Genomic DNA, 8,938 nt, shown 5'->3' with positions numbered 1-8,938 from the left:
TAAAAAGCAATTGTTGATTGAGTTCAACAACTTGTTCTGGAGGACTAAGTTTAGTGGATACTGCTTTAGCCTCTTCTTTCATGGAGGACTCACTACTTAAGTACAGATGCTGATTTCTTGTAACTTTATCAATGAGCTCTTGAGCCTTTTCAATTATCTTTCTCATGTGTATAGGTCCACCAGTTGAGTAGTCTAGAGACATCTGGGCCTTTTCCGTAAGCCCGTAGTAGAAGATGTCTAACTGCACCCATTCTGAAAATATTTCAGAGGGGCATTTCCTTAGCATCCCTTTGTACCTCTCCCAGGCGTCATAAAGAGATTCACTATCCTATTGTTTAAAGCCTTGGATGTCCAGCCTTAGCTGTGTCATCCTTTTTGGAGGGAAATATTGATTCAGGAATATGTCTGACAACTGTTTCCATGTTCTTATGCTGGCATTGGGTTGGTTGTTTAACCACCTCTTAGCTTGGTCTTTTACAGCAAATGGAAACAGCAATAATCTGTAGACATCCTGATCCACTTCCTTATCACGTACTGTGTCAGCAATTTGTAAGAACTGTGCCAGAAACTTAGTAGGTTCTTCCTGTGAAAGACCAGAATACTGGCAATTTTGCTGCACCATGATAATGAGCTGATGATTTAACTCAAAATTACTGGCTCTGATGGAGGGTATACAAATACTACTTTCATATGAAGCAGTAATGGGGTTAACATATGACCCTAGAGTCCTTCTGGACTGTTCATTTCCACTTAGGTCCATGATAGAAAAAGGGAAATGATGTGAATTGCAAATAAACAATTTTCTCTTTTTTTTTTTGAAAACCGAAAATAAAATAAATAAAATAAAATAAAATAAATGAAAAATTAAATATAAGTTTCGAAAATTAAGAAGGGAAAAAGAAATAAAAGAAATTAGAAAACTAAACTAATTAATTAATTAAAAAGATTTGAAAATTTTTTTGTGTGGATTTTCAAAAAAAATGAGGAGAAAGAAAGTGGTTAGGAAGTTTTGAAAAAGATATGTCCTAAAATTAAAGATACTTGAAAATTAATACTTGTAAGAAAAGAAAAGATTTGGAAAAGATATGATTTAAAATTTTAAAGATTAAAACTTTCTTAAAAAGAAAACACCAAACTTAAAATTTTTCAATCAAAATAATGAAATAGGACATGTAATTCGAAAATAATAAAGAAAGAGAAAAAGATTTTGAAAAATTTTATAAAAGATTTTCGAAAAATATAAAAAAGAAAATTGAAAAAGAATTTGTATTGAAAAAGATTTAAAAAAGTTAATTTTTTGAAATTGAAATTTTAACTTGACTAACAAGAAACTACTAAATTTTAAAAATTTTGACTAAGTCAACCTAAGAAATTCGAAAATGATGAGTAAATAAAGGAAAATATATTATTTTTTTTTGAATTTAATGAGTAAAGAGAAAAACAATAAAATGACACCAAACTTAAAATTTTTAGATCAAAACAAAGGAAACAAATAAGAAAACTTTGAATGTCAAGATGAACACCAAAAAAACTTTGAACATCAAGATGAACACCAAGAACAAATTTTGGAAATCTTTAGGAAAATAAAAACTCAAAGGACAAAAAACTTAAAACATGAAACTAGACTCAAACAGAAGACTCTAAACCAACAAAAATAAATTATTCCTAATCTAAGCAACAAGATGAACCGTCAATTGTCCAAACTCGAACAATCCCCGGCAACGGCGCCAAAAACTTGGTGCATGAAATTGTGATCACACTTTTCACAACTCCGCACAACTAACCAGCAAGTGCGCTGGGTCGTCCAAGTAATACCTTACATGAGTAAGGATCGATCCCACGAAGATTGTCGGCTTGAAGCAAGCTATGGTTATCTTGTAAATCTTAGTCAGGAGATTAATGATAAAAATGATTTTGTTTATGAAAAGTAAATAACATGAAACAAATGATACTTATGATTCAGTAATGAGGAATAGGTTGAGGTTTCAGAGATGTTCTGTCATCTGAATCTCTGCTTTCCTACTGTCTTCTTCTCCAAACACGCATGGCTTCCTTCCATGGCAGGCTGTATGATCCTCTCAGTGAAAATGGTCCAAGTACAGTTTCTGCACGGCTAATCAACTGTCAGATTTCTCGTCTCGGATGAAAAATACCAGGCACAGCTACCGCACGGCTAATCATCTGTCGGTTCTCACTTGTGTTGGAATAGGATCTCTCTATCCTTTTGCACACTGTCATTGCACCCAACATTCGTGAGTTTGAAGCTCGTCACAATCATCCCCTTCCAGATCTTACTCGGAATAGCACAAACAAGATTTAGACTTTTCGGATCTCAGGAATGCTGCCAATTGGTTCTAGCCTCTACCACAAAGTTTTTAATCTCACGGACTCGGTCCGTGGATCAGAGACCTAAGAGATACGCACTCAAGCTGTCGCCCAATGACTACGTTGAGCTCAGATAGAATGGAAGTGGTTGTCAAGCACGCGTTCATAAAGTTGAGGATACTGATGAGTGTCACGGATCATCATATTCTCTATTTTGAAGTACGAGTGAGTATTTTAGAATAGAATTAAGCGTGATTGAATAGAAAACAATAGTAATTGCATTAATCCATTGAGACACAGCAGAGCTCCTCATCCCCACCTATGGGGTTTAGAGACTCATGCCGTAGAAGATACAATATAAAATATAAAAAATGTCATAAGTTACAAAATGAATTTCTAAAAGTAGTTTTTATACTAAACTAGTAACCTAGGTTTACAGAAAATGAGTAACTAAGTGCAGATAGTGCAGAAATCCACTTCCGGGGTCCACTTGGTGAGTATTTGGGCTGAGCTTTGAAGCTTTCACGTGCATAGGCCATTCTTGGAGTTAAACACCAGCTTGGGTGCCAGTTTGGGCGTTTAACTCCAGTTTTGGTGCCAGTTTTGGCGTTTTACACCAGAAAAGGGTCTCTAGCTGGAATTTAACGCCAGTTTGGGATATCATATCTCAGGCAAAGTATGAACTATTATACATTGCTGGAAAGTCCAAGATGTCTAGGTTCCAACGCAATTGAGTGCGCACCAATTGAGCTTCTGTAGCTCCAGAAAAAATCCACTTTGAGTGCAGGAGGGTCAGAATCCAACAGCATCTGCAATCTTTTCTCAGCCTCTGAATCAGATTTTTGCTCAGGTCCCTCAAATTCAGCCAGAAAATACCTGAAATTACAGAAAAACACACAAACTCATAGTGAAGTCCAGAAATGTGATTTTTGAATGAAACTTAATAAAAACATAACAAAAAGTGAATAAAACATGCTAAAAACTCTATGAAAACACTACCAAAAAGCGTATAAAATATTCGCTCATCAGACATTCAGCCACTTATATTAATTTTTGCAGAAGGCTTGATTAATAACACGTTGGGCTTATCTTGCCTTTTGGCCTAATATTAATACTGCACACTAACAAACATATTAAACAAACCATTGGAAGCAGATAATAATTTAATAATTTTTTAATTAATATTTTAATAATATTTTATCATTATTTCAATTAAATTCAAATTTTTCAAACTCAACACTATACAAGACCTGACATGCTTTTGCTATTGGTATGTTAGAAAGATATCAAGTAATTAAGGTATTATCCATTGAAGAGATGCAAAGAAGGTCTTAAGGTATTTTAAAGGGACCAAGAATTTCATGCTTACATATAGACGAAACAATTTAAAAATTATTGAATACTCATATTCAGATTTGGCAGGATGTGTTGATTCTAGGAAGTTAACGTTAAGATACATCTTTGTGCTTGTTGATGGAGCAATATCTTAGAAGAGTACAAAACAATCACTTGTAGACACTTTTATTATAGAAGTCAAGTTTGTTGCTTGTTTTGAGGCTACATCACAAGGTGTTTGGTTGAAAAATTTTGTCTCTGGGTTTAAGATTATAGATTGTATCTTTAGACTATTGAGAATATTGTGACAATTCCGTTGTTGTATTTATGGCTAAGAATAATAGAAGTAGTAGTCGAATGTAAGCACATCGATATTAAGTACTTAGCCAAAAGACCAAATTAGGTCAAATGAGGTACAGATAAAGCGTATTAGTACTAAACAGATGATAATTAATCTTTTGACAAAAGACATGCCATCAGGATTGTTTAAGAATCATGTTACTAGTATGGGTTTATGTTTCATAACATCACTTATTATATGACTTATGTTGTATTATATGACATATTTAGATATAAAATTCTTATTATTATTTTTTCTCATTTGATTAGTATATATGCGCATTCATGATTGAGAATGACAAATAAAATTTAGTGAAAAACCTAGAATAAGCATTGGACTTATTCCTATAGAAATACCACATAAATAGTTTATTTAATTAGAAAATTTTACATTGTAATACGTAGAAAGTAATACTTGATTAATGAAGACTACCGCTATGATTCGTATAATTTGTTTTAATTGTTTAAGTATAGTATATAATTACAGACTACATGTAATAAATGATGGATCAAGTGGGAGAATGTTAGAATTTTTGTTCTATTTGTGGTCTAATTTATTAATATAAAAATTAGTTTGGGTAGTATTGTAATTATTAATTAATTCTTATTACATTGACAGTTGGTTTGTTTTTTGATAGAAAAAATACGACTGTTTATGAAAATTTAAGAAAATGTTTAATAATCAAAGAAAATTAGCCTAAAAATCTATAATTTGTTATAATAAATACTCTAATTCTATTTAAATTGTTGATTCAAAAATTGAAAATTCTAAATTGAATTAAAGATTTCTGACTATAATTGAAGGTACATAAATTATTTATTTTTATAAAATATCTAACATATAAATTATTTATTTTATAAAATATCTAACATATGTAACCGATATTTAACTTTTAGCACTATACACAATATCAACTTACAATAATGTCTATTTTCTAAATAAATATCTGTTGAATTTATCAAGAGGCAATCCAGCTAAATAAATTTTTTAAAAGAAAAAAATTAAATTAAGACGACTTTTTGCCATAATATTTTTTTTGTTTATATTAGTAATTCACAACTCTTCAGTATAAGGAGGAGACGCAAACTAAATAAATAAAAAAAATTCCTACTTTTAAACTTATATAGTAAAAAATAATGTTATTGAATATTCTAAGCTTATATATAAAACCTTGTTTATCATACATATACATTGCATGATTAAAAGGAGAAGATTAATGGCTAGAAACATTGTTAGATGTGTAGTAGCAATAATATTGATTATTGTTGAAATTGTCTGTGTTGCCTTTGCTGAATGTGATCACACTATTCGGGACCGATTTGCAACTTCGCATGAATTGTCATTATGTATAGGTAGATGTCGGAGAGCTTTTTCAGGTCATTTACTATTGTTATTACAATGCATTGGATATTGCTCAAGGTAGTAATTAAGTTATTAGTTATTACGAATATTTTCTAAATTTTCTCTATATATTTTTAATTAAGTTTAAATAAAACTCCGTTGTGATAAATTTTTCACTTTTTTATGTGGTATTGATGGAGATGTGTGTTCTTTGAAATACTTTTGAAGGGTTTAGGTATTACTAATTGATTTCATCATGGATTTTTTTTATTCTTTTTTGGGGTATTAATAAGGCGGTGAAATTAAACGAATTTTCTAATAAATGAAAAAATGATTTTGAGCCCTTCCAAATTAAAAAAGTGATTGAATTGGTACAAATAGTAGATTAAAATGATGTTATAATGAATTTATGACACCTAAAATATTCGTTCTTTATAAATTTACCATTGACGATACTACGATTATTTTGTAACAATATAAAGAAAAAATATATACATAGTCACTTTTATAATATTATGTTATCTAATTATATAATACTATAGGGAATAACATCTATATAAAAAATTTAACATTAATTTTATAATTTTTATAATGTTATGCTATCTAATTATATAAAAATGACACTATAAAAGATGATTTCATATATTATGGATCTAAATTCTAATATTTTATATGCTATTTGAAGAATACTTTTTATTTTATGAAATTCATTTGCTATATTATCTATTATAATATATAAAAGAAAAGATTAAAATAGTGTTATAATGAACTAATTATACCTACATTATTCTTAAGATTTAGTATGGAAAGATGTTTTTTTTTTTGTATAGATGAGTGGCATTAAAAAAAAAGATAAATAATTTTACTTTTTTAATTTGACATTATTTAAATGTTAAACATCTATTATTTATTATTGGTTGTCTATTATAATATATAAAAATAGAGAGCAAAGTAATGTTACAGTGAGTTAATAACATCTAAAGTTCTCAATAAGTTTGTCATGTTAATATTAAATTTAATTTGTAGTAATATAGAGAAAAATATCTACTTATATAGGCACTTTTATTGTGATATATAATAGAGAATAACATCTATATAATCAATCGGTTCTATTACATATTTAAATATTTTTATTAATTAAATTTAATTAAATTGGTTTAATTTTTTTTAGTATAACTAATTTGTTGTATATTTAAATTTTATTTAATAAGATCATATAATTATAACACACGCTAACCTTAATTCTATCTTATATATATATTTTTTATTAAACTATTGTAATATAATTATATATATTGTTTTAGATAGGGATGACCACAAATTCACATGTTACGAACAGGTTGATTATCAAGCTCCATAGTTATTAATGCTTTGTTTTGATTAATTTAGCAGAATTTTAATCCTTTGTATTTTTATTTTGTATATTTGATATTTTACATCATATATAAATTATTATTTTTAGAAGTTGATTATCAATTATTAACTATCGGGGTCTATTATATATTTAAAAAATCTATTGTCGAATTTACTGTCAGAATTATCCAATGATAATGATCTTTCAGTTTAATAAAAAAAAAAAACACTGTCAAAGTTTTTCAACAATAACTCAACGCAAAGTCACAATGTCTGGTACCAAATTTACTGTCGGATAATTTTCGACGGTAACTGGCATCATAATTTTGTAACCTTCACATCATATTCTGATGTTGATTCTGTGGAAATTACAGTAAAAAAAATAAATCCACAGGTAATCAATTACCAGCAAGATTTATATCGACGGATTGTATCCGATGCAAAATCCAATGGTAACAAATTTATTGGCAGATTATTTTTGTTATTCCGCCGGTAAATCCGACAGTACTCTTCTTTTGTACTTTCCACCTCATCGTCGTTCTTTATTGTTGTTGCTATTGTTGCACTTTTTTTTACTCCTTCTCGTCGTCCCCCTCCTCTTCGTCCTCCTTCTGCTAGTTCTTTTTTGTGTTTCTTCTTTTTTCGCATGTTTCTACCTCATTGTTATCTTTTATTGTTGTTGATATTGCTACATTTTTTTATTTCTTCTCTTTCTTCTCCTCCTTCTGGTGTTATTGCAGTGTTTTTTATTTCTTTTTTGTTTGATTTTTTTCTCCTTTTCTTGTTTTTATTCTTGTTAAGAGAGTGAAACAAAAAGAATGAATAAATGACCATTTGTACCCATGTGTTCGTTACCTTGATATCTCGGGTGCTCTACGGGTCGGGTGATGATGAGAGGGAGAGTGGACGAAACCCTGAGTTGGCTTGGAGCTAAAAGAGACGTGGACTGCGAGCTGGAGATGCCAGAGATGGTGTGACGAGGGGGGTGGCCACTTGCAAGGATACTCCGACGATCAAGTCAATGTTCGTACGAGGTGATAGCCAAATTAGGTAGGGAGTTACGTACATTGGGGGGAGAGCTGACTTCTCCCCTTATATATTGCATTGGGCAGGCCCATTAAATGACCTAGCCCACTGACCAAGAAACTTCTGTGAGCTGTCCTAGTCCACATGGGAGTAGTAGGTCGTTCTGGACTTTGGGTCGGGGCTTCGGGTGCTGCCCCGAGGGTATCGACCCGACTAGTGACCTGGGTCAGAGGGTAAGTCGGGCGTGTCCCGGGTCGGGTGTTAGGAACCGACTCATCGGATTCTCCCTGTTGTGCGCGATAGTTTTGGGCCTGGGTCAGGGGTGGTGTCCCGACCCGACGGCTAGTTGGGCTGGACTCGTAGCGGTCCGTAACAGTGCCCCCAATGCACTAGTCTTGAGGTTTGGGGCGTTTCGTGTTTCTCACGCGTGGTCATCTCGTCTCTGACGCTGCCTCTTTGGCTTCTGCGCTGGGCATTAAATGCCCATCATTTTATGATTTGAAATTCGTGTGAAATGGCGAATATGCCCCTGCCTTTTGGCGCTCTTCCTCGGCGGTTACGCCTTTTGCCCTACTTTTGTTTTGTAACCTCCTCATAACTCCACTTTTCTTTTCTCCTTCTTCTTGTTCTCTTGCGCTGCTGCTGCTTCTACTTTCTTCCCTGTTCTTACTGCTGCATCGATTTTCTTCCTGCTTTCGATGCTCCTTCTTTCCTTTGGATTCTTCCTTCAACCTTGCGGATTCTGCATTTTTCTGGTACGTTGTTTTTATGGTTTTTCTTTGTTTACTTTTTCCTTTTGGTTATTTGTGTGTTCTTCTTTGCGCGTTTTTCCCTATGCATGCCTGGGTTTCCGTTTGTTTTTACTGCTTCTTCTTTTAGAGGTGGCGCCACTGGGTTTTCTTTAGATTTTGCTTGAGTTATGGGTTAGTGTTGGGTTAGCGTAGGGGTATCTAGGGGCTTGTAGTTTTTTTTTTTGCTGTTTTTAGGGTTCCCGACCTCTCGTGCTGACTAAGTGGTGCCTCCGCTGTAGGTATGGCTGAACGGCCCGTGCTTCCGAACCTGGCTCAACGGTCGTTGGCCGATTTTGTTGATCACTACGCCTGGGTTACTTCCGATGTGAAGGACACCCCATCTAAAGTCACCCGTGAGAGCCTCCAGGATCTTTGCCAGGCCGGGCTCTTGTGCGGAGGAGGACCCGAGGAAGCGTTGTACCAGGTT

This window comes from Arachis duranensis, chromosome 3 (genome assembly GCF_000817695.3).
Source record: "Arachis duranensis cultivar V14167 chromosome 3, aradu.V14167.gnm2.J7QH, whole genome shotgun sequence".
NCBI lineage: Eukaryota > Viridiplantae > Streptophyta > Magnoliopsida > Fabales > Fabaceae > Arachis > Arachis duranensis.
This window is presented reverse-complemented; position numbering follows the sequence as displayed.